Source organism: Myxocyprinus asiaticus, chromosome 1 (assembly GCF_019703515.2).
Source record: "Myxocyprinus asiaticus isolate MX2 ecotype Aquarium Trade chromosome 1, UBuf_Myxa_2, whole genome shotgun sequence".
In the NCBI taxonomy this organism is placed as follows: Eukaryota; Metazoa; Chordata; class Actinopteri; order Cypriniformes; family Catostomidae; genus Myxocyprinus; species Myxocyprinus asiaticus.
This window is the reverse complement of record NC_059344.1, coordinates 5,337,474-5,364,216: the sequence shown is the minus strand read 5'-3', so window position 1 is coordinate 5,364,216 and position 26,743 is coordinate 5,337,474. Positions and strand designations below refer to the sequence as shown.

Below are 26,743 nucleotides of genomic sequence, written 5' to 3'. Positions count from 1 at the left end.
CTTTAATGACACACATTTACATAGATTTCCTCTTAAAGGTGCTGTAAGACTTTATTATTTATTTATTTATTCATTCATTCATTCATTTATTTCATGTTGAAAGAATATACAGAAGATACAAAGAAGCTTGGAATCTTAATCCAGAAGAACTATGCACGGACGCTTTGGTGTTGCCACCCCTCATAGTCCTCATGCCACCCCATACATTAATTTTTAGATTCGCCCCTGACTAAAGCTAGCCTTTTAATCTAGCACATCCTTCCTCTGTGAACAAATTTTGTTTCTCATTTCATATGTTCCAGAAAACCACTTTTGTGAACGAAATACATATCTCTTTCACAGAAAGAGCATTTCGTCCATGAAATGCTTTGCGACACGCTGAGATGTTTTCTGTTATCCACGAAATGACAGGTACATTCACCCTTATGTCCACGAAATTAATTTAATTTAAGTAATGTATCAATTTCGTGCATGAAATCAGGTTTTGGTTTAGAATTTTGTGCATGAAATGGAGTGCTGATTTTACAAATACTTTGACGAAATGCAACTGGCTTTGTCTTTCTGTGTATGAAATGCAGCACAGTGTAACTACATATTGTCATGAAATACTGCATTTCGTGTCATATATAAATTATATATATATATATGTGTGTGTGTGTGTGTGTGTGTGTGTGTGTGTGTGTGTGTTGGCGCCTCATAGTTTGACACCCACTGTAGTTTTGCATGTTGAGCGCGCTCTTGTTGTTCTATGTAACTTACTTCCTCACTGCACGCATTAACAGGGACCTAATGTTTTGCATGATCGAACTGTCAATGTTGTAAATAGAACGCCCTTTTTTCTCACCAGCTGCGCATTTAAAGCAGACCGTTTGCACAAGCGATATATGCGACACACACAAGCGCTTGTCACCGAGACAAGCACAAATGCGTCACAGCGGAAAACTGAGCGCGTCTTCTACACACACGCACACACACGGGTGCGTTTGCACACTCAACTCCAGAACGGAGGGGAGGAGAGACTGCTAAACACACACGCGCGTCCCAGCACACATTCATTCAGCATTTAAGAAACAAATACACACGGACGCTCCACTTTCCGAGAGGTCCCGGTGATTCTCCATCTCTAGCGGCGGATCCTAACGGAAGAAAGACACTTGTGGCACAGTGTGATGAAGAGCAATACGCACAGGATGCTGTTTGTGTTTATCAGATGTTCGTGAAAACATTTAAATATCCTCTTCTAAACTGCGTTTGGATCTCCAAACTTCGGTAAGACCCGACAGATGTGCTGGGTTTGATTTGAACTGAACCTAGAGCTTGTAAGAACACGACTGACCATCATCAAGGTGAGAGAGCACAATTAATTTGATTAGAGGTCCGTGTGAACGCGCATTTACAGTGCGTTTCTGCAGTGGTGTATATTGACAGAAAAGATGGGCATACTGTAAAATACCCCCCGTGTACACACACACACACACACACACACACACACAGTCATGTTGGTATTTGTGGTTTACGAGGACTCTCCATAGACATAATGATTTTTATACTGTACAAACTATAGATTATATCCCCTAACCCTTTTTTTTTTATTAAATTTTTTTTTTTTTTAACCATTTTTACATTTTCAAAATGTAAATTTAAATTATGGGGACACTAGAAATGTCCTCATAAACCACATTTATAGCATAATACCCTTGTAATTACCTCACAAACCACCCAAACACGCCCACACACACGCAAACCTGTTTTTATATCATTGTGGGACTCTTTGTAGACTTCCATGTATTTTATTTTATTTTTTTGCATTTTTACATTTAAAAAAAAACAAAAAACAAAAACATCTTTTGTATGTTTAATAAGCCATCTCCCTCGTGGGGCCCGCTGACTGGGCCCCACAAGGTAGGTGATCTCAGGTTTTACTATCCTTGTAGGGACATTTGGTCCCCACAATGAAGTATAAACATTTAGACACACACACACACACACACACACACACACACACACACTTGATAGGATTGATTATAATTCATTATTTTACTAGAAATGTGGGTAACACTTAATAACGTTTATTAATAAATTATAGGAGTACATAATATAAACTAATAGGTAAGCTACATAATGATCTGTTAAGCATTCTAAAATAATATGTGTTATTTAAAGGGACAGTTCATCCTCATGCCATCCCAGATGTGTATGACTTTCTTTCTTCAGCAGAACACAAACTAAGATTTTTTAGAAGTATTTCGCAGCTCTGTAGGTCCATACAATGCAAGTGAATGGTGACCAGAACTCAGAGGGTCTAAAAAGGACATAAAGGCAGCGTGAAAGTAATCCATAAGACTCCAGTGGTTAAATCCATGTCTTCAGAAGTAATATGATAGGTTTGGGTGAGAAAAAGATAAATATTTAAGTCTTTTTTTTTTTACTATAAATTTCCACTTTCACTTCACATTCTTCTTTGGTTTTGGCAATTCACATTCTTCGTGCATATCGCCACCTACTGGGCAGGGAGGAGAATTTATAGTAAAAAAGGACTTCAATATTGATCTGTTTCTAAACAAATCTTTCTAATAAACTAAATAAATCTACGTAATACTATATCGTGTTATTATAACTATTTAAAGAGGTCTGTGTATATAGTTATTACAGAGCAGATCTGTGCCGATTAATTGCTCATGTTTTCACCCGCGTGACTTTTTCCTGTCTTCATGTCAGCAGTGTTTGAACTGGTTCCCCAGGTTATTCTTGAGAAAACTTTACAAGCCCTGTGCTTTGATAAGGGCCATCCAAAAGTGCTCTTGTCAAATGTGTGCATTTTGAAGAAGGTGTGGAATCTGTTGATGAAGATAGTGTTATAGATGCTTTTCTCAAGTTCAGTGCAATGTGGCATGAGTGAATTATGTAGATGACTATGTGGTGTTTGTTTTGTTGTTTTCCAATATTGTTTATACTGCAGTTGTTGTATTTGTTGTCACTTTCAGTTATTTGTCATGACTCATGTGGTGATTATTGAGTGCTCTACTCATATTTAACATGTTATTTTTGCTTGTCACCATTATTGTGGTTTTTGTGTTAAATGATTAGATCTATGTGCCTCTGTGTATTTCATAAAAACTGAAAAAGTGGCATCAAAATCCTGCTCACCCCCAATGTTCTAGCTGTACTTGTTATTTATCTTTGCTCTTTTTAAGTGAGCTTATGCAAAATCCTTTGAAAATTAGGTGAGTACATGGCATATGATTGCATATTTTCTAGACTACACCTACTGCATCTCTGTATCTCTAGAGCACAGACGTTTTGGGGATTCTCAAACTCATATTGTGCATGATGCAAAACCGCACATAATGTTTTTGTATGCCACAGAGTGAGGTATGTTTAAAAACATATGAGAAGAAAAGTAAGTTGAGGAAGTTTACAGGCTCTCCTCTCATGACATGAGGTTATGTTATTCACACAGTGACACTTCCATTATTGTGTGTTTCTGTATTTTCTATGAGCTTGCCTTTTTTTCACTTAGTGACACAACGCTGACAGCTTCTCTGAGACTGTTGTCTTGATGTAGCACTTTCCCTGTCAACACTTACAACAGAGAAGCTTATAGATTCAGACCTTTAAAAACCATGACTTTTAAATAAGGCATCTCTAATCCTTCAACTTAGTAATGGGATGAATATGTTTTTGGAAGTAGAGTTACTGGGGCCATTTTAAAGGAATGAGTTACACAGGCCGGGGGGTATTGTCTGAGACTCGAGATCATTAAAATAGTGCATCTGTCAGTGTGCTAGATATTGAGGTGAGAATGTAGAATTATTATTTTATTTTATTTTTAATGCAAGCAACTCACTAGTCTTGTTTAACAACCCGCTGGGTCATTTTCTTTGCCCGTCAGGCCGCAGTCGGAGGTTGCAGGCCCCCTTTCACCCAGGCCCAGGTGAGCCTTCACTCCCTGTAAATGGAAAGAATTCATTATAATGGTCATGATCACATTTAACTTCTGGCTGATCACTAGGAAGACTAAATCAATCAATAGTCACTAAATCAATAGTCTCTTTTGCATTTAGTAGAGTTATAAGCTCTAAAGAAACAGTCACACACACAAAGATTGGCTCAGGTTCTGTTGAGCATCACTCAGAACAGAGGCAGAGGTTTTTTGCAGCAGTCAGGCTCTTCGTTGCCAGATAGATTTGCCGAGAGAGACAGAAAGAGTGATGCAGAGACAGTGAGAGAGGGGAATATTCACTAATAAGGACCTTTAAAGTCCATTCTTCAAGCAGCAGTTGTGGAATTTCTGTAAACCTGGAAGAGAAAGGTGTGTATCACAGCTGTGTACATCCCGCCACAAGCCGACACCGGGCATTCAAGGAACTGTATGGGAGTAGAAGCAAGCAGGAAACTGCGCACCCTGAGACCGCATTCATTGTGACCGGGGACTTTAACAAAGCCAATCTCAAATCAGTCGCGCCAAAATACCACCAACATATCAGTTTCAACACACGAGGGGACCGGGTTTTGGACCGTTGCTACTCTCCCTTCCGGGATGGCTACAAATCCCTCCCCCGCCCACCATTTGGCAAATCGGACCACTCTTCCATTCTGCTTCTGCCCGCTTACAGGCAGAAATTGAAACAGGAAGCACCCACCCTCAGAACAATCCAGTGCTGGTCGGACCAATCAGACTCTACGCTACATGACTGTTTTGATCACGCGGACTGGAAGATGTTTCCGGTCCGCCTCTGATGACGACACCGAGCTTTACGCTGATAGCATAACATGTTTCATCAGAAAGTGCATAGAGGATGTTGTTCCGACCAAAACAATACGGATCTACCTGAATCAGAAACCTTGGATTAATAGCGATGTTCACGCGGCACTTGATGTGCAGACCTCCACTTTTAATTCCGGGAACGTGGAGGAGCATAAACAAGCCAGTTATGCCTTCCGCAAAATGATCAGAGCAGCAAAACGCCAGTACAGGAACAAGATTGAAGGACAGTTCAACACCACTGACTCTAGAAGCATGTGGCAGGGAATTAATATCATCACGGATTTTAAAGGGAATAAAAACTCCGCCGTGAACACCGCTGCCTCTCTCCCGGATGAGCTAAATACTTTTTATGCTTGTTTCGAGGGAAATAACACCGCCATCGCGGAGAGAAGTTACAGAGCTACAGAGCTACAGAGGTTAGTTCACTCTCTGTCTCTGTAGTGGATGTAACCCGATCCTTCCGACGGGCGAATATCCGTAAAGCCGCGGGTCCAGATGGCATTCTGGGCTGCATCATCAGAGCATGCGCAAACCAACTGGCTGGTGTTTTTATGGACATTTTCAACCTTTTCCTCTCCTTGTCTGTGGTCCCCACATGCTTCAAAATGTCCACCATTGTGCCTTTACCAAAGCAATCCAAAATCACTTGCTTAAATGACTGGCGTGCTGTTGCTCTGACCCCCATCATCAGCAAATGCTTTGAGAGACTAATCAGAGATTACATCTGCTCTGTGCTGCCTCCCTTACTGGACACATTGCAGTTTGCTTACCATAGCAACCGCTCCACTGATGATGCCATTGCATCTACAATACACACTGCTCTCTCCCACCTGGAAAAAAGGAACACTTATGTGAGAATGCTGTTTGTAGACTACAGCTCAGCATTCAACACCATAGTGCCCTCCAAGCTTGATGAGAAACTCCGGGCTCTGGGCTTAAACAGCTCACTGTGCAGCTGGATCCTGGACATCCTGTCAAGCAGACGCCAGGTGGTTAGAATAGGCAGTAACATCTCCTCATCACTGACCCTCAACACTAGAGCCCCACAGGGCTGTGTTCTCAACCCACTCCTGTATTCCCTGTACACACATGACTGTGTGGCAACACATAGCTCCAATGACATCATAAAGTTTGCTGATGATACGACGGTGGTAGGTCTGATCACTGACAATGATGAAACAGCCTACAGAGAGGAGGTGCACATTCTGACATGCTGGTGTCAGGAGCACAACGTCTCCCTCAACGTCAGCAAGACAAATGAGCTTGTGGTGGACTTCAGGAGAAGAGAAAGAGAAAACAGCCCCATCACCATCAATGGAGCACCAGTGGAGAGAGTCAGCAGCTTCAAGTTCCTTGGTGTCCACATCAGTGAGGAACTCACATGGTCTGTCCATAATGAAGCCGTTGTGAAGAAGGCTCATCAGCAGCTCTTCTTCCTGAGACGGCTGAGGAAGTTTGGAATGAACCGCCACATCCTCACACTGTTCTACACCTGCACTGTAGAGAGCATCCTGACTGGCTGCATCTCTGCCTGGTACGGCAATAGCACCGCCCACAACCGCAAAGCCCTGCAAAGTGTGGTGCGAACTGCCAGACACATCATCTAACGTGAGCTTCCCTCCCTCCAGGACATATATACCAGGCGGTGTGTAAAAAAAGCTCGGAGGATCATCAGAGACTCCAGCCACCCGAGCCATGGGCTGCTCTCACTGCTACCATCAGGCAGGCGGTATCGCAGCATCAGGACCCGCACCAGCCGTTTTCATGACAGCTTCTTCCTCCAAGCAATCAGACTTTTGAACTCTTGATCTCTCATGACAATATACTTCAGCACTGCACTTTATTAATCTTATTATCTCACATTGGGCTGTCATAAATTATATTCTCTCTTAACAACACACTGGCAACTGACTATCAACCGATAGCCTGAATGTCAATACAGTACAATACAACCTACTGTACATTTTATATATACTATATATACTTTTTTTAAAATTGTATAATGTGTATTCTATATTGTGTGTATTGTATACTGTACATTGTAAGTTATTATTTGTATATTGTGTTGTGTGTAATTATGTGTATATTAGATTTTAAATTGTGTTGTGTAAATCTGATGTTTATTGTAAATTGGTATATGTCTCATCACTGTCATGACTGCTATGTTGCTCGGAACTGCACCCGAGAATTGCACACACTATTGCACTTGTGTATATGGTTGTGTGACAATAAAAGTGATTTGATTTGATTTAGATTTTCTTGGGCCTGAACGCAGAAAGAAAGATGTAACATGTAATATAAATAGAAACCTGCTATTGAGAAACAAACACATTTGTCTATGTCAGACAACCGAGACTGAGAAATCAACATTGGCATGTTTGAGTTAAAAGCAGACGTTTAAGCTCAGGATTAAGGAACAGAATGCCACAGAGCTTATTTTTAGGAGGAAGAAATGAAAAGGAGGTTTCAAAAGAAATGACTCATCTGGTCTGTCAGATGAAATCAGTAGGGATGCACTGATATCACTTTTTCTTTCTGAATCCGATAGCTAACCTCTCCGTATCGGTCGATCCCAATCCAATACTAGAGTTGTTTTTTTGTTAATCAGTTCGGAATATCTATAGATTACTGCTTAGGTGTGATTGGGAATACTCATTTATGTGTAAAGAAACACAAACATCTAACTACACATTATTTAATTATATATATATATATATATATATATATATATATATATATATATATATTAAAAAAACATTAAAAAATAAGAAGACAGGTTAAAAAAATAGAAAAACTTTATTGTTAACTACAGTACACTACCGGATAATAGAGAAGCAAAATTAAGTGTAAAGTGTCTATTAAGTGTCTTCAGTGGACAAGAATCCAGTTCTGTTCAGACATTAAGTTTTCAACTTAAATATTACTATATTTTGTTATATAATAATGATACCATTAGCCTGTTGTTAATAATAATTATTAACAAAAATATATGCAATATGCAAATTAATTGCAATTCGTTTTTTTGTCCAAAATATTCAGCCCTTAAAAACTAATTGCAATTATTTTGAAAAAGAATGTGATTTTTATTGCAATATGATAAACATAAAAAATGTGATTTCCTTTAACCAAAATCAAACCAGAAAAACTGTTCTAGAAAGGGTATTCACATTTGAGTCCTCTAAAAAAATAAAATAAATACATAAATAAATACAACACAGAGGGGAAAAAATTAATAAACACATTACAATTACATTGCATTTGTCCGCTGTGAAAAGCTCACTTTTCATCATAATTTTGTTAAAACCCTATCAACTTTAATATTTTAGTATTTTAATCTAATAATAATAATAATAATAATAATAATAATAATAATAATAATAATAATAATTAATAATAGGCTAATATTAGATTTTTTTTATAGATATTATTGTTTAATAATGATAATAATAATAATAATAATGTTTATCATCATCATCATCATCATTCAATAGTAATTTATTAATTTAATTTCTTAAGTTGCTCATGGTATTGCTGCAGCTGCAACATGATCACATGGGAAGTCGGCATGCTGTTTCCGAAAGTTCTGGTACCCTAGGATCATCAATAGTGTGCAAACTCAGTGACATACCCTGTCTCCCACTGGACATATTTGCAACGCCTCCACAACAGTTTCTTTCTCTCGTGGTGCAAATGGTAGCTCATTGCGCCAGTTGCACGGGAGACCACAGTTCAATCCCCATTCAAACAAGGAGGTAATCATGTTTGTATAAAAAGTCACAAGTGTGATGAGGAGGCTGCATTTGTATCCCTAAAATTGCATTTTGTCTCTACTAATGGTTAGGGTTATATTTGGGTTTTGGTTGGGGGGATAGATTAAAATAAGCATTTCTCTTCACTGTTTTACATCTTGTACAGCTGAAAACAATTCTCTTTACAACTGGCTTCTGGCGACCTCTCCTGGATATAAATGGATGTCACACTTGTTTATATGCTCTAAAACAGTTACCGCCTTAGCCTCTGTGGGCAGTGTTTTAAAATTCAGTCAACGTATACTGATTTAGTTTAAGAAAAATCGGCATTTTTTGTGAGATCTGGCTGATTGCTATGTAATCTGGTTAAACCCTCAAGCCTTTATTTTGGCAGAAGCTTTAATTTTAGAGGAGTTCCTGTTGGTTGCAGTGAAATGCTTTCGTCTAATTTTCCGTCCACACAAACCTGATGTCATGGGTATTATTATTTATTTGTATATTAAATTGTAGGGGCCAAACATAGAGATATGTGAAATTATGCAAATGTACAATTAAAGTAAATCTGGGGTGCTTTAAATATAATGCGCTCAGTGCATGTTAGCACATTGAACCGAACTCAGAGCACATCTGTCATTTGGGGCATCAGATAAATAACATTTGTGTGCTTCGACTGCTTAGACTAGTCGAATCAAGCCCATTTTTTATTTATTTTTTGTATGTTCAAATGGCAAAAGGAGGAAAAGTCACCAAGTCTTATACTGCTCAGATAAAGGAAACCAGTTTTATTAAATGAGGAAAATTAATTTCGGTTAAACATGACTGAAAACCATAAGAGGGTTAACTTTAGAACCCTCTGGCTTTAATTTTGGCAGAACACTCCAGGAAGACCTTTAGTGTCCATTTGTTGACTAGTTCACAGTAATTTTAATATGCTTCTCATTCAAAATCTGGTCAAATGCTCCTCTGATAGTGTTCTCAATGCATTTTATAAGCGATCTGAACTATCAAGCATCTAAATCTGAGATATAGTTTATGTGGAGTGCTCTTAGAGCACCTAAAACAACAGCGCATCATGAGCTTCATGCTAAGAATGTGTGACAACACAGTGGCGCCCATTCGCTGTTGCTTGCAGCTCATGCAGACTATATATTTACTTATTAAGTGGAGCCTTTTGCTATTCCCAGCTATTCACAAGAATACAAAGCAAAGCTTTGAATATAATACGCAAGTCACATGGACTATTTTAATGGTGCTTTTATGCTCTTCTATGTCATATTTGGAAATTGACTGTAATGACCATGACTAACACACAGTGCCAGATTTGGTTTGTACTCATCAGGCCGATACCCCATCTGGTTAAAAACAGTATCAGAGCCTATACCAATGTAGGTATCTCGAGGGCAGTGTGTCTCAATTACAGACTTCCCTGAATGGCTAACTTCAACAGGGAAAACATGTCTTCTATTCCTGAGTGTCTATTTGGCACCAGGTGAAAATATGCTCTTATGACTCAATTACTACCCTTAATGATGTCTACATGTAGATGCAGTCAACAACTCACAGACATGCACTTGAATGTTTGCATCAACGAGCACATGCAGACGTACCACAGGGGGTACAAAGTATTAGCAAAAATCTGTTACAATGTACGTACTAGTCTGAAACATTTAGGGGGGCGCCAATGAGCCTTTCCCACTTGAAAATGATTGCAGGCTAAACTTCAATAGCGGTGAATGGGAGACCACGGCAAATATAATTTTAGCTTTCCCACTTGCTCCAACACCAAAAGAAAAACACCATTATTACATTTCCAAATGAACAAATAAATAAAATAGAGAGAAGATGGCAAATTTATTTTCACTCTCTCAGCAGCTATATTATAAATCCCATCGTTACTGTGGTAACTACTTTTTTAAACTAATTCCAGGGAAATATTATACAAAGTATAATTTTATAAATTTAAAATAAATAATAAAAAAAAAAAAATAAAAATAGCAAATATAAAAAACTTGCAAGATTCACGCTGCTAAATAAGGTGGAAACACGTCATCACAGTCTGAAAATGATCCATTCAGGAACTTTTTGAGAAACTACTCAGTTTTCGTCATGTTTGCATATCAGGAACAATAGTTTGTCTTTACTGTTTAGACTTGAGGAACTGTTTTAGCTCTTTGGGGGTAGACGACCTTTGGGAGGTGCATCAGCCAATGATGGGAAAATTTGTATCACACTCAAACCAATGAGAAAGATGAAGAGTTGGCAGCTGCCACCAGTAAACAAAGTTGTAGCTGCTACTTAGAGGCTAGCGCTAATTTTCAAATTCCCTTAACAGAAATAACGGAAATAACATAAAACCAACAATGTATCCAAAGAGTATAGCCTGTTTCACATATATTGTGTGTGGCGTGAGCAGTGCTGCTTTCAGGGACGAAAAGGAACGAAAACAAAAACCAGAAACACATTTTTTTTTTTTTTTTTTTTGCAGAACGTAACCGAAAACGGGAACAAAGTCACTTTCAATTGTTCCGGAGTGAAAGCGTTATTTTTAAATGCTGGTAACTAGGGCTGAACAATTAACTGAAATAAAATCGAAATCCCAGTGCAATTTTCAAACCGTGAGGGCTGCGAATTAATTAAATAATTAAATAGTCTCAACGCGCTGCCCGCTGTGCTGCACCTATGTGCTTGGCTGTTTTGTCTATAATGTGTAATGCTTAATTAAATACATGTAAATGGGATCAGTGAATTACACATGTGGTTTCAGGGTGGTTCTGTGCTCCATACATGCAAATTCTATCTATCTGCTGCCCTCAGTGACTGATGTCCTCTTAGTTCGGTTCAGTGTGCTAATGTGTGCTGAGCGCATTATTTAAAGTTATTTAAACTTTAATTGCACATTTGTGTAATTTCACATACCTTTATGTTTGACTGTTACAATTTACTATACACATTTAAAATAACCTCATGAGAATGGGTTTTTGTTGACAGCAAGGCAGATGAGAGCGTTTCACTGCATTAAAAGGCTGTTGTCAACTCGACTTCAAACAACAGAAACTTCCGTCCCTTCAGTTTTCAAAATAAAACCTTCCTCCAAAATAAAGGCTTGAGGGTTTAACCGGACTGCATAGTAAGTTAAGAAATTATTAAAGAAATAAATAACTATTAAATAATAAATTATAGACATACATTTATAGAATACATTTCTTAACATTATTATTATTGCAATGATATAATGTTCAAGTTAACTCGGTTTAAAAAAAAAATAATAATGATGAAAAGTGAACTGACCCTTTCACAAATTGGATATTTTATTTAATTGTTTTTACAAAGCAGACAGATGCAATGTGATTGTGATTTCACTGTTTTATTTATTTATTTAATTTGGTACTTTTTATAGGACTCAAGTGTGAACATCCTCTCTAGAACAGTATTTACGGTCGGCAGTAAAGCATGGGCAAAACATGGTTTAATTTTGGATAAAAGGAATCCCATGTTTTTTGTTTTATGTTTATCATATCGCATTCAAATCGCAATCAAATGTTTTTTTCGAAATAATCACAATACATTTTTTTCCCCCAAATCGTTCAGCCTTACTGGTAAACGGTTAAAACCGGTTAAAGGAATAGTTCACCCAAAAATGAAAATTTGCTGATAATTTACTCACCCTTTTGATGAGTTTCTTTCTTCATCCAAACAGAATTTAAGATTTTTAGGATTTCATTTCAGGCCTCCTCCTTTAAACAATGCAAGTGAATGTCCATTTTTTTTTTTTTTTTGATGGTCCAAAATGCATATTTAGGGTGCATCAAAATAATCCACACGACTCCAGTCGACAAATAAAGTTCTTCTGAACCCAAACGATTGATTATTTTTAGAAACAAAACAATACCTTATTAGAGGTAAAAAGTAAATTTCTCAGTAATTTCTTTACTGAATTATTGTTAGATATGTTGCATTCATACAGATTCGATGCTGTTGGATTTTGACTGAGAAGCAGATTTGTAGTATGCTTGTAATGATTTCAAAGCTGATAAATCCGCCACACAGGAAAAAATAGAATTGCTTATTATCACTTTTTTGGTGAGGCAAGTGTTTTATTTTTTTTTTCTGGACCAGGTCCCACTTGTTTCTCTTGCACATGGCAACAGTGCAACTGGTATTTTACCCATCCCTTAGCTCAGAGTACTGTCATTTTAACAAGAACGTTATTAACCGTTCTTTTATTTCATTCTAACTGGTTACATTTTGGAAAGGAGGCTGTGAAATGCCCTAACCGGTACAAAAAAAAATAAATACAGTTTCTGCTCAGAACGTTTACTGTGTGTGCCATTGAAGAGACTGTAAGTCTATCCCTCACAGCTTTGTTGTCATTCTGATTCAAAATCAAAGTGGTGCTAGTGTGAATAAGGTCTATTAGATGATAATGATCAGACCACAGATTTTTTTTAAAACAAATTCACACCCTGAGTTGGTAGCATGTTGATTCACCCTTCACATCTCAGGATGGAAATGAATTTTCAGTAATTCAATAATTGAAGTCTGATTATACCGTGGTTACCACATGTAGTATGTGGAAAACATGGATGGATGGTGAGATGATAGAGAACAGAACACTTTGAAATGTGCAGCACATACAGACTATGGAGAAGATTCACTAAACAGTTGCGCCACTTTTGCGGGTGGTATTTCAGCACAAAAACCTGTGTCTTATTCACTAACCACACACATTCTATTTTAGCAGGCGCAATCAGCACTGAAATTGCACTGCGTCTTAAGTATTCAAATGTAGTCATTGTCTTTCCACGCAAACATGCTTCCTTTCTATGTAAATTAGGCTTGTTGTAGATTGCGCTTCATTCACAAAAATTTACAAATGAAATTAGGCTGTAAAATTAATTTGATTTAAAAGAGATGTTTGTGAACATTTTCAACCAATCATATCAGCAGTAATTAATCAAATAATTATCAAATGATGGAAAAGAGCATTATAACCTTGCATAGATACACATGCATGTTATCGTCAAATGCACTTTCCTCATGTTTAAGAGATGATCCACGTGTCTGGATCAAAATGATTCTGTACTGTCCTGACAGGGTGTGTCAAATACGGTGGTCTGCAGCATCTTCCGCTTTATAGCGCTCAGAATTGGACTGTAAGATCAAAATTGCATGCAATTTGCTTTCAGCAGCGATTTTGTGGGCGTTTGCACCGTTGCCTTATCCGCATAAATTAATTAGTGAATCAGGCACTAAATCAGCGCAGAGAGAGCACGTGCAAAAAAAATGCACTTTTACTGGCTGCAATTCATTCTTAGTGAATCTGCCCCTTGTCACAAATGCTGGTGAAGATTCCTCAATCAACCACCGAAGGTCTCACTCACCTGAATATTAACATTGAACCACATTTCCCAAGTGCCCACATGCCTGGACTGATTACCCTACACCTGCCTCATATCACTCAGACTATTTAAGCCCGATGTGTGTGTTCATTAATTGCGAAGTCTTGTTTGCCCCGGCTACATTTCTGAGCGTTATTACTTACTCTGTTGATCTACCTGTTTTTGACTCTGCTTTGGATTTACCCTGTACGATTCTCTGCTGCCTGCCTATTACTGTGTTTGCCTGGACTATCTCTATTGCTGTTTTGCTGCCTGCCCCGATCCTTTGCCTGTTTGACTATGCTACTGCCCTGTCTCTGATATTGTTGGTTGGCCTGGTTATTTTACCCACGCCTGTTTGTACTCTGAACTTGTGTTAATAAACCGCACATGGATCCCACTCAGCCTGAGTAGTGTTACAGAAGTCTTCGCCAACTACCGATCCAGCGGTCATCATGCATCTGTCCGGTGAACTCTCTGCCCAAGCTAACCTACTGGTATCTCACCAACAACAACTTTGCCGACTCACCACACTAACGGAATAGTTAGTGAAATCCATGCGGAATCTCCAACAGCCCGCACCTGAATCCGCTTCCACAACGCCTCAAGCGAGTCAGGTACCAGTCTCAATGCCTCATAATACAGTGACTGCTAATCCACGTTTAGCCTTTCCAGGAAAATTTGATGGCACCCCAATCAAGTGTAAAGGCTTCCTTATGCAATGCTCTATGTTCCTGGCTCAACAGCCCTCATTATACCTGTCTGATGATAGTAAAATCTCTCTTGTGTGTTCTCTGCTCATGGGTAAGGCGTTGGAATGGGCAACAGCTGTCTGGGCCAATCAAGGACTAACCACACCACTTTCAATGAATTTGTTAATTGTCTGAGAGAGGTGTTCGAACATTCTGAGGGAGGAAGGAGTGCTGGCGAGCAACTGCTTGCACTGCGTCAAGGTAGAAATACTGCAGCTGAATTCGCTCTGTCTTTTCGCACTCTCGCTGCGCAGACTGTGTGGGTGGAGGACACACTAAAACTGCTGTTTCGTCAAGGATTAAACATTGACATGCAATCTGAGCTGGCCTGCCAGGATGAAGGCAGAACCCTGGACCAATTCATCAACCTCGCTATTCATATTGACAATCTCATTCGCTCCAGGAGATCAAATCGATTTACCAGTCCTCTCACTCAAACGCATCAACCCAGTGATGTCGCTGAACCCATGCAGGTTGGTCAAACTCAACTCACCACAGAGGAGCATGAACACTGCATCAGGAACCATCTCTGTTTATATTGCGGCCAAACGGGTCATTTAAGAGCTGACTGTCCGACATGACCCCCTCAAACACACAATCGCAGGGTGTGTTGATTCCCTCTATCCAAACAACTGCTTGTATTGAAGTGCCAATAAAATTAACATTCCTGTCAGATACCATCATCACTAAAGCCTTGTTAGATTCGGGGGCAGCGGGCAGCTTTATTGATGAAAATTTAGCCCGACAGTATAAGATACCACTAATTGCCTGTGACTCTCCTTTGGCAGTGGCAGCGCTAGATGGGCGTCCCCTGGGGACCGGCCAGGTTCTGTACACCACCACTGACCTCATTCTGCAACACGTCTCTTCGTCATCGACTCTCCACACCACCCAGTTATCCTCATATTACCCTGGCGCAGGACCATAACCCACAAATTTCATGGCGTGAGAAACAGATCATGCGATGGGATCCCAGCTGCTCATCCAAGTGTCTCAAACCAATCATCCCTATGTATGTGAGTACTACTATGGTGACTAACAAGTCCAACATAGCACCACATATACCTTCTGAATATGCTGATTTGTTTGAAGCCTTCAGTTAAACCAAAGCCTCGCAACTACCACCACATCAATCTAGTGACTGCGCCATTGATCTGTTACCTGGTACCTGACCTCCTAGAGGCAGAATATTTCCCCTGTCAGAACCTGAGGCTAAAGCCATGAAATCATACATTGAAGAAGAACTGGCCAAGGGTTTCATTCATCCATCCACTTCACCGGCAGCAGCAGGATTCTTCTTCGTGGGAAACAAGGATGGGGCCTTCGTCCTTGTAGTGATTATCGTGGTCTAAATTATATAACGGTTAAATTCAGATATCCCTTACCCCTGGTCCCTGCAGCTTTGGATCAACTAAGAACTGCTAAGTTTTACACTAAGCTTGATTTACGCTGCACGTACAACCTCAATCACATTCAAGAGTGGGATGAGCAGAAAACTGCCTTTTCTACCAGCAGCAGGCACTATGAATATCTCGTTATGCCGTTCGGACTGTCCAATAGTCCATCTGTGTTCCAGTCTTTCATAAATGACGTATTCAGAGACATGCTTAATCAGGGCTTAATTGTATATACAGTATAGATGACATCCTGATTTATTCAGACACCCTGCAGGAAAACATAAAGCAGGTCCAGGCAGTTCTGAAGCATCTCATGGAACACAAATTGTATGCCAAAGCAGAGAAATGTAAATTCCACCAAACTTTAATTTCCTTCCTCGGTTATATCATCAGTCCATAAGGGGTGTCTATGGACGAGGGCAAGGTACGATCAGTTCTAAACTGGCCTCAACCCACTACTGTAAAGGAACTACAACAATTCTTAGGATCTGCAAATTTTTACAGAAGATTCATTTGAAACTTCAGCACTGTCGCCGCTCCACTCACTGCCATGACAAAGGGAGTTAATACCAAGCTTCGCTGGTCTTCTGACGCCATCCAAGCCTTTAATGAATTGAAAAGTCGCTTCACTTCTGCTGCTATTCTGCATCATCCTGATTCCAACGTACCTTTCGTGGTTGAAGTAGACGCATCAAACACTGGTATTGGCGCTATCCTCTCTCAATGCCAAGGTAATCCTCCTAAGCTTTTCCCTTGTATGTACTACTCACGTAAACTTTCCTCTTCTGAACAGAATTATGATGTGGGCAATCGTGAACTGTTGATGTGCTGAACTGAACTGTGCCATGAAAGCAGCATTTGAAGAATGGCGACACTGGCTGGAGGGGGCCAGACATCCATTTCTGGTATTAACCGATCATCGCAACCTTGAATACTTGCGCTCAGCCAAAAGACTAAACCTCAGACAAGCCAGATGGGCACTATTTTTCACTCCTTTTAACTTTCCAAATACTTATCATCCAGGATCAAAGAACATCAAAGCCGACTCACTATCCCGTCAATTTGACTCCACTCCTCAGAATCCCTCTCCAGAACCTATCATCTCATCCTCTCTGATCCTAGCTCCGGTCCAGTGGGACATCATATCCAAAATCTCCCAGGCACATGCACAGAACCCGGTCCCTCCAGAATGTCCACCCAACCGAACGTTTGTGCCACCTACTCTATGAGAAAAGGTAATCTGCTGGGCGCACTCCTCAACAAACTCTGGCCATCCAGGCATTACTACCACAGTATGATTGTTAAGAAATTGGTTCTGGTGGGAGACATTACAGGCAGACTCTAGTACATTCGTGATCGCTTGTCACACCTGCGCCACAGCAAAAAAACCCAGACAACTACCGGCAGGGTTGCTACAACCTCTACCCATTCCACAATGACCTTGGTCCCACATCGCCATTGATTTTGTCACCGATCTACCCATCTCCCAAGGTAACACCACCATATTAACTGTCATTGATCGTTTTTCTAAGGCATGTCGACTAATACCCCTGTCTAAGATTCCATCAGCCTTTGAAACCGCAGAACATCTTTTCCATTATGTGTTCCGCTACTATGGTCTTCCTGACGGCATTGTCTCTGACCGGGGCCCTCAGTTTACATCAAGGTTTGGACAGCTTTCTTTCGACTACTTAATGTCAATATAAGTCTCACTTTTGGTTATCACCCCCAATCTAATGGCCAGACAGAACGTCTGAATCAAGAACTCACCAAATTCCTTCGCATGTACTGTCAACAGAATCAAGCCGACTGGAGCTGCTTTCTTCCCTGGGCGGAATATGCACAAAACTCGATCCTCAAACCCTCCACAAAATTGATGCCCTTTCAGTGTGTTCTAGGGTTCCAACCCCCTATATTTCCATGGTCTGGTGAACCATCTGATTTACCTGCTGTTAACGACTGGTTTCAGTATAGTGAGGCTGTTTGGGATCAAGCTCATGTCCATATACAGCGTGCCATCAACAGGGGAAAGGAACAAGCGGACCACCATCATCGTCCCAGTCCCAACTACATTCCAGGACAGTGGGTGTGGCTTTCAACCCGGGACCTTCGTCTCCGTCTACCTTGCAAGAAGCTCAGTCCCAGGTATGTGGGTCCATTCAAAATCCTAAGACAAATCAATCCTGTGTCATATCGCCTCCAATTACCTGCTAATTATCGTATTTCTCCCAATTTTCATGTCTCTCTGCTGAAACCTGCTGGTGGTCCGAGGGTGGAGGAGGAAGGCGGTGACGCAGGCCCCTCACCCATGATCGTGGATGGCGAGGAGGCATTCCTAGTACGAGATCTGCTAGATTCCAGAAGTCAGAAAAGCCAGATCCAATATCTGGTAGACTGGGAGGGAAACGGTCCGGAGGAGAGGTCCTGGGTCAAGGCGGATGATACCCTCAACCCCAATCTCATCACAGAATTTCAAAGGACTCGAGGAAGACCCCGACATCGGATGTGCTCTCGCGTCAAGAGCCGCTCGTGGGGGGGGGCTCTGTCACGAATGCCGGTGAAGATTCCTCAATCAACCACCGGAGGTCTCACTCACCTAAATATTAACACTGAACCACATTTCCCAAGTGCCCACATGCCTGGACTGATTACCCTACACCTGCCTCATATCACTCAGACTATTTAAGCCCAATGTGTGTTCATTCATTGCAAAGTCTTGTTTGCCCCGGCTACATTTCTGAGCGTTATTACTTACTCTGTTGATCTACCCGTGTTTGACCCTGCTTTGGATTTACCTTGTACGATTCTCTGCTGCCTGCCTATTACTGTGTTTGCCTGGACTATCTCTATTGCTGTTTTGCTGCCTGCCCCGATCCTTTGCCTGTTTGACTTCGTTACTGCCCTGTCTCTGATATTGTCGGTTGCCCTGGTTATTTTACCCACGCCTGTTTGTACTCTGAACTTGTTGTGTTGATAAACCGCACATGGATCCCACTCAGCCTGAGTCAGTGTTACACCCCTACGTATTTATTTAATTAAATCACAGCTTTACGGGGATTAATAATCACACTGGGCCATGTAGTGAACTGATTATCTGAAGGTCAGAAACTACCATCAAAAACACACAGAAATGTCAAAATAAAAGCTCGATTTAAATGGACGCATGTGTTTTTGCTTAAATATTACACTTGTTGGGCATATAAAATGTCCTGGAAAACTGTGCCTTGAAAAGAGTGGGAGTAAGTCCTCATTACTCTTTTGCAGTACAAAAATAAAGCTTTTCTTAAAGAAATAGTTCACAATAAAATGAAAATTCTCTCATCATTTACTCACCTTCCTGACCAACAGAGTTAAAATATTCTACTAAAAATCTTTGTTTGTGTTCTTCAGAAGAAAAAAGTCATACACATCTGGTTTGGCATGAGGGTGAGTAAATGATGAGAGAATTTTCATTTTTGAGTGAACTATTCCTTTAACTTAAATGTCTTCCAAAAACAGAAATTCTAGAAATAGAAACTGGAGCTTGAATTACAATCTGAAATGTTAATTTTACAAGGCAAATAATATGGATTTTTGTGAATGAAGTGCAGTCTATCCACCTTATTTTTCAGCGTGACTAGGGTGCCACCATTATCCACCTTGAATGTGGACCTCTTCCAGTATAGGCCATCCTCCAGCTATTTTAGCGTTACAAAAATACTACATTATGTTGCTTTATATTTCATGATGGTAATATATGTTATCAAATTATTATCATTAATTATTATTATCATTAACACATTGTTTTGTAGTGCAAATAGTTTTACTGCATTTTGCCATCTGTTCATCACACACTGTTGTACAGGCAGAATGAATGAGAGATCAGGCACTGACCGCCTTTTGAAATAAATAAAGGCAAAAGGTTTACATGGAGAAATTTAAAAAACTGTATCATCGTGCTCTCGATAAAGAAGCAGATTTTATTATCATCTCTTCAATACAACACAAAGCAACAAGTGAATGATCTACTTATTTACTCTTTTACAATAAATGCTGACATTAGAAAAGTATCTGACATTAGGATATTATTCTGCTGTACATCCTGTGGTTGTGTAATAGTTTATAACCCCATATCACTAAATTCTGGTCTTATTCTTTTTCTAGTTATTTACATTGCGGTCAACGGCAGCGGAACTCTGTCATACTTGCCAGAAACGCAGCTACTTTCTTATTCCTGCATTGCAAAATAAAGTGGATAGTGAGCCTAATTTACATAGAAATGGGACTTGATTGTGCAGAAAGGACAACATGATCATGCGCAAAATCTACAAACTGCTCCCGAATGTTCATGTACCCTGAAATCGACCCCATTGTGATGAATTACTGATAAACACCATCCCCATAAGACATTTTTGCTTATTTTTAAACTAGTTCACCTTTACCTGTGACTCTACTGATGACTTGTTGTGCAATCACTGAGATATTGGTACTTCATTTCAATTTAATCAAAATTTTCAAGATTGTGCCTGCTTTAGCTACAGGTTTTTGCACTGCATAATATCATGCGTAAAAGTGGCACAACTCTTTAGTGAATTCCCCACATTACGTGAATAAACAAGAAATTTTAACTAATAAAATTATGTATTTTTCTTTCTCCTTCATTCTCTGCGAATTACACACAAACACGCATTTGTTCAGCTGTTAAACTGTTCCATTTTCAGCAGAACATAAGTTAACAGGAAACATCTGCCCTGAGATAGAACAACCAACAGAGACAGTCTCTCTCTCTCTCTCTCTCTCTCTCTCACACACACACACACACACGCTCGCACACGCACGCACACACAGACACACACACACAAAGTTTAATACAGGGCAACAAATAGTCACACTTGATGTTTTGTACTTCGTAATGATGTGTGCATGAGAGTGCAGTAGTGTAAATGACACCTTTGTAGCAATTTTTGTTTTCAATTTTCCAAACAAACACAGACAAAATCTAATATTAAGTAGGCAGTTTTTGTCTGTAAAGAGAGAGAGAGGCTAAAGAAGACGAGTCGTGAACAAGTCAGCCCTATTACAAAAATAGCTGCTCTCCAGAACAAAAGGCTCTTCAGAGGTCCAAACCAGCCGCAAACAAGAAGCATGCTCACTTTCACTCTCAGCCTCATGTTCTTTTGTGATCATGATACAGGTATCACAGGTTGGTGAAAGGGGGATGGAATGCTGAGATCATGTTTGGTTGACATTAAATGAAATGGTGTGACCACTTGAGGCAAGAAAGCTGGGTTGGTTGGTAGGTAATATTATTCTGGAGTTTTCAGTGCAGGAATTCAGGGCTAACAGAAAGGGCACAGAAAGAGTTTACTCACTCTTCTTGTGGATGCCACTGCCAAAAGAAATGCTGTTTTCAAAGAAAACCACTTAATATCTGCTGTAGCAAGAGGTTCATATGGTGATTTAGAAAGTGCCTGTAACACAAGTGGGAGGTCCCAAGTGGGAGCCTGCAGGGACCTTGGGGTCTCATTCTCTGAGCACCTTTCAGGAAGTGATTAAAGGGTTAGTTAACCCAAAAATTAAAATTCTCTCATCCTTTACTCACTCTCTTGATATCCCAGGTGTGTATAAACTTCTATTTTCAGCAGAACACATTGAAGGAAAACAGCTCAGTAGGTCCTTAAAATGCAAGTGGATGGTGATCAGACATTTGAAGCTCCAAAAATCACAGATAGTCAGCATAAACATCATTCCATATGACTCCAGCGGTTTAATTAATGTCTTCTAAAGTGGCACGATTGCTTTTGATGCAAAAGATTTAACTCTAAATCATCACTTCCGGTCAGCAGCAGTATGTGCATGTGACCAGGGCTGCAGTTAGAAATTCTCGGGCCCGGGACAAAAAATATTCAGTGGACCACCCTCCAGTCAGTTGTCTCTGTGTTTATAATCATGTCTCCCACTGACCGCATTTGGATGCGCTCTACAATATGGAACAGACTTTCTGTGGGCCCCCCATCCAGTCCGGCCGGGCCTCCCCTCAAGCCCGAGTCTGAGCCAAAAAGTCCAGTTGTCCCCCTTTATTGGTGGCCCTGCGTGTGACATAATCGTGTTGGCACGTGAGACATGCGAGACTGACATACATGCGACACACCCGGAAGAGCAGTGCAATTTACAACTGAGTAGGAGGAACGCTGTACAGAAGCTTCGTTGGTTTTGGTTTAGAGTCGTATCAGTGATGTTTATACTGACTGTCTGTGATTTTTTTGAGCTTCAAAAGTCTGATCACCATCCACTTGCATTTTAAGGACTTACTGAGCTGAGATATTTTTCTAATTTTCTTTAAATTTATTCTGCTGAAGAAAGAAAGAGATACACACCTGGGATATCATGAGGGTGTGTAAATAATGAGAGAATTTTCATTTTTGGGTGAACTATCCCTTTAATAAGGTAATGTTTAAAATGTCTGCTAATGGACTCAAGATGGCGCCGAGTATGGCTGCTGCGTTGCGAGCTCCGACACAACTTAGCAATGGTTTGTTTGTTTTGTTTACAATTCTTATGTTTCTTGTCTTGGATGTTGCCTGCCTTATTGTCTACGACAGACAAACACTTTTGGACATTGGCTCAGCGATCTCACACCGTAAACCGGACTTCACATTCCTCAATGCCGACCCGCTGTTTACAAACACGCAAGCGGAGCCCTTTGTCTGGGCAGCACGGCCGCGGAAACGCAGGAGGAAAAGGGGAAACAGAGCCGGCGTTCTCATCAGAGTAAGACGCCGCGCAAATCGACCCCCGCTACCCACTATTCTACTGGCAAATGTTCAGTCTCTGGATAACAAGCTCTGCGAGCTGAAAGCGCGGATCTCTTTCCAACGAGAGACGAGGGACTGCTGCGTTATCTGCCTTACGGAAACTTGGATGTCTGCGGAGATTCCAGACTCAGCCATTGAACCCGCGGGGTTTTCCATGCTCCGAGCGGACAGAGCGAAAGACCTCTCAGGTAAAACTAGAGGAGGTGGTGTATGTTTTATGATCAACAAATCCTGGTGCGATCAGAGGAACATACATTCTATCAAGTCTTTCTGTTCTCCTGATCTGGAATTTCTTATGCTTCTGTGTCGACCATTCTGGCTACCGAGGGAATTCACAGCGGTCATTATCACTGCTGTGTACATCCCCCCACAAGCCGACACAGACCGGGCACTCAAGGAACTGTATGGGAGTATAAGTGAGCAGGAAACCGCACACCCTGAGGCCGCGTTCATTGTGACCGGGGACTTTAATAAAGCCAGTTTAAAATCAGTCGCACCAAAATATCACCAGCACATTAGTTTCAACACACGAGGGGACCGGGTTTTGGACCATTGCTACTCTCCGTTCCGGGATGGCTACAAATCCCTCCCCCGCCCACCATTTGGAAAATCGGACCACTCTTCCATTCTGCTTCTGCCCGCTTACAGGCAGAAACTGAAACAGGAAGCACCCACCCTCAGAACGATCCAGTGCTGGTCGGACCAATCAGACTCTACGCTACAAGACTGTTTTGATCGCACGGACTGGGAGATGTTCCGGTCCGCCTCTGATGACGACATCGAGCTTTACGCTGATAGCGTAATGTGCTTCATCAGAACGTGTGTAGAGGAAGTGATTCCGACCAGAACTGTGCGAATCTATCCGAATCAGAAGCCGTGGATCAACAGCGATGTTCGCGCAGCACTTAATGTGCGGACCTCCGCTTTTAATTCCGGGAACGCGGAGGAGCATAAACAAGCCAGTTATGCCCTCCGAAAAACTATCAAAACAGCAAAACGCCAGTACAGGAGTAAGATTGAGGGACAGTTTAACACCACCAACTCTAGAAGCATGTGGCAGGGAATTAACATCATCACGGACTTTAAAGGGAATAAAAACTCCGCCATGAACACCGCTGCCTCTCTCCCAGATGAGCTAAATACTTTTTATGCTCGTTTCGAGGGAAATAACACCGCCCTCGCGGAGAGAGCTCTCACGGCCGAAGCTACAGAGGTTAGTTCACTCTCCGTCTCTGTAGCGGATGTAACCCGATCATTCCGACGGGTGAATATCCGCAAAGCCGCGGGTCCAGACGGCATTCCGGGCCGCGTCATCAGAGCGTGCGCGAACCAGCTGGCTGGTGTTTTTACGGACATTTTCAACCTCTCCCTCTCTTTGTCTGTAGTCCCCACATGCTTTAAAACATCCACCATTGTGCCTGTTCCAAAACAATCGAAAATAACTTGTTTAAATGACTGGCGTCCTGTTGCTCTGACCCCCATCATCAGCAAATGTTTTGAGAGACTAATCAGAGATTACATCTGCTCTGTATTACCACTCAATCTTGACCCGCTGCAGTTTGCTTACCGTAACAACCGCTCCACTGATGATGCCATTGCATCTACAATACACACTGCTCTCTCCCACCTGGAAAAAAAGAACACTTATGTGAGAATGCTGTTTGTAGGCTACAGCTCAGCATTCAACACCATAGTGCCCTCCAAGCTAGATGAGAAACTCCGGGCTCTGGGCTTAAACAGCTCGCTGTGCAGCTGGATCCTGGACTTCCTGTCAAGCAGACGCCAGGTGGTTAGAATGGGCAGCAACATCTCCTCATCACTGACCCTCAACACCGGAGCCCCGCAGGGCTGTGTTCTCAGCCCACTACTGTATTCCCTGTACACACATGACTGTGTGGCAACACATAACTCCAATGCCATCATTAAGTTTGCTGATGACACGACGGTGGTAGGTCTAATCACTGACAATGATGAAACAGCCTACAGAGAGGAGGTGCACACTCTGACACACTGGTGTCAGGAGCACAACCTCTCCCTCAACGTCAGTAAGACAAAGGAGCTTGTGGTGGACTTCAGAAGAAAAGACAGAGAACACAGTCCCATCACCATCAATGGGGCACCAGTGGAGAGAGTCAGCAGCTTCAAGTTCCTGGGTGTCCACATCACTGAGGAACTCACATGGTCCGTCCACACTGAAGTCGTTGTGAAGAAGGCTCATCAGCGCCTTTTCTTCCTGAGACGGCTGAGGAAGTTTGGAATGAACCGCCACATCCTCACACGGTTCTACACCTGCACTGTGGAGAGCATCCTGACTGGCTGCATCTCCGCCTGGTACGGCAATAGCACCGCCCACAACCGCAAAGCACTGCAAAGGGTGGTGCGAACTGCCAAACACATCATCGGAGGTGAGCTTCCCTCCCTCCAGGAAATATATACAAGGCGGTGTGTGAAAAAAGCTCGGAGGATCATCAGAGACTCCAGCCACCCGAGCCATGGGCTGTTCTCACTGCTACCATCAGGTAGGCGGTATCGCAGCATCAGGACACGCACCAGCCGACTCCATGATAGCTTCTTCCCCCAAGCAATCAGACTTCTGAACTCTTGATCTCCCACGATCAAAATACATCATCCCTGCACTTTATTACTCTTTTATCTCACACCGGACTGTCATAAATTATATTACTGTCATTATATTATGTCTCTCTTAACAACTGACTATCAACCGACAGCCTGAATGTCAATACAGTACAATACTGTACATTCTATATATATACTTTTTTCATATATATTTTAATTTTTATTGAATAATGTGTATCTATATAGTATCTATATAGTAAAAAACAAAAAAAAAAAAAAACAAAAAACAAAAACAGCATATTGTATACTGTGCAATGTATGTTATTATTGTATATTGTTGAGTGTAATTGTGTATAACAGATGTTTAAATTGTGTTGTGTTAATTTGATGTTTTAAGTTGTGTAATTATGTATAACAGATGTTTAAATTGTGCTGTGTTAATTTGATGTTTTAAGTCGAGTTTAATTATGTATAACAGATGTTTAAATTGTGCTGTGTTAATTTGATGTTTTAAGTCGAGTTTAATTATGTATAACAGATGTTTAAATTGTGTTGTGTTAATTTGATGTTTATTGTAGATTGGCGTATGTCTCATCACTGTCACGACTGCTATGTTGATCGGAACTGCACCCAAGAATTTCACACACCATTGCACTTGTGTATATGGCTGTGTGACAATAAAGTGATTTGATTTGATTGATTTGATTAATGATGGCTAAAGCATACTGTATACTTTTAAAATGCTGGCTGTTCTACTGGCCTCAAGGAGAGACTGGAGAAAAACTTCTCTGCTCAATGTTGCATACACCAAAAAGAAAATGATTTCCACTTATAAGCAGGGGTTAAACTGGCATTTCGGAGATGGGGGAACCCTAAAATCAGGTGATGTTGGGGGAGTCACGTGACACCATGCGAGGAGCGGACGTGTAAACAATGAGCTCTGCACACTTTGCTAGTTTTTCATTATTTTTTGTATCATAAACCAGTGAGATTCGATACACCCTGCTATATATCTGTTCTTTGAAGTCAACATGTCAAAGAATTCAAAATCCTCTGGCTCTGGAGATATTAAAAGACACTTACGTGCTCAAGCTGAAACCTCAGATAGGCCTGTAGATCACGGACTCGGTTTGGACCATGCGGCGGGAGAAATTCAGTGTCATCTGCCCAACATGTCTGTGATGCTGAGGAAAGTTGTTGCGGATCTTGCTGTAATACGTCGATTAATTACTGCGATGGAAACTAAATTCTCTGAGTTAGTTACAAGAATCAGGGATGTCGAGAGACGGGTCGATTATCTGGAGTCATCGGAGAGGGAATTAGCTGCT

The 26,743-nt window shown here is 41.0% G+C and overlaps 1 protein-coding gene across 8 annotated transcripts in view; it reads left to right on the top strand.

The window, feature by feature from the left end:
• Positions 1-902: 902 nt before the first annotated feature.
• Positions 903-26,743, top strand: part of LOC127441630 (RAS guanyl-releasing protein 2-like) — an 83,723-nt gene continuing 57,882 nt past the window's right edge. For 5 of the 8 annotated variants that reach the window (XM_051699263.1, XM_051699255.1, XM_051699250.1 and 2 more), the window contains exon 1: positions 903-1,346. The gene's annotated coding sequence lies outside the window, so the exon portion shown is untranslated. The remainder of the gene's footprint in view (positions 1,347-26,743) is intronic. The other 3 variants (XM_051699288.1, XM_051699273.1, XM_051699281.1) reach the window with 1 other exon arrangement.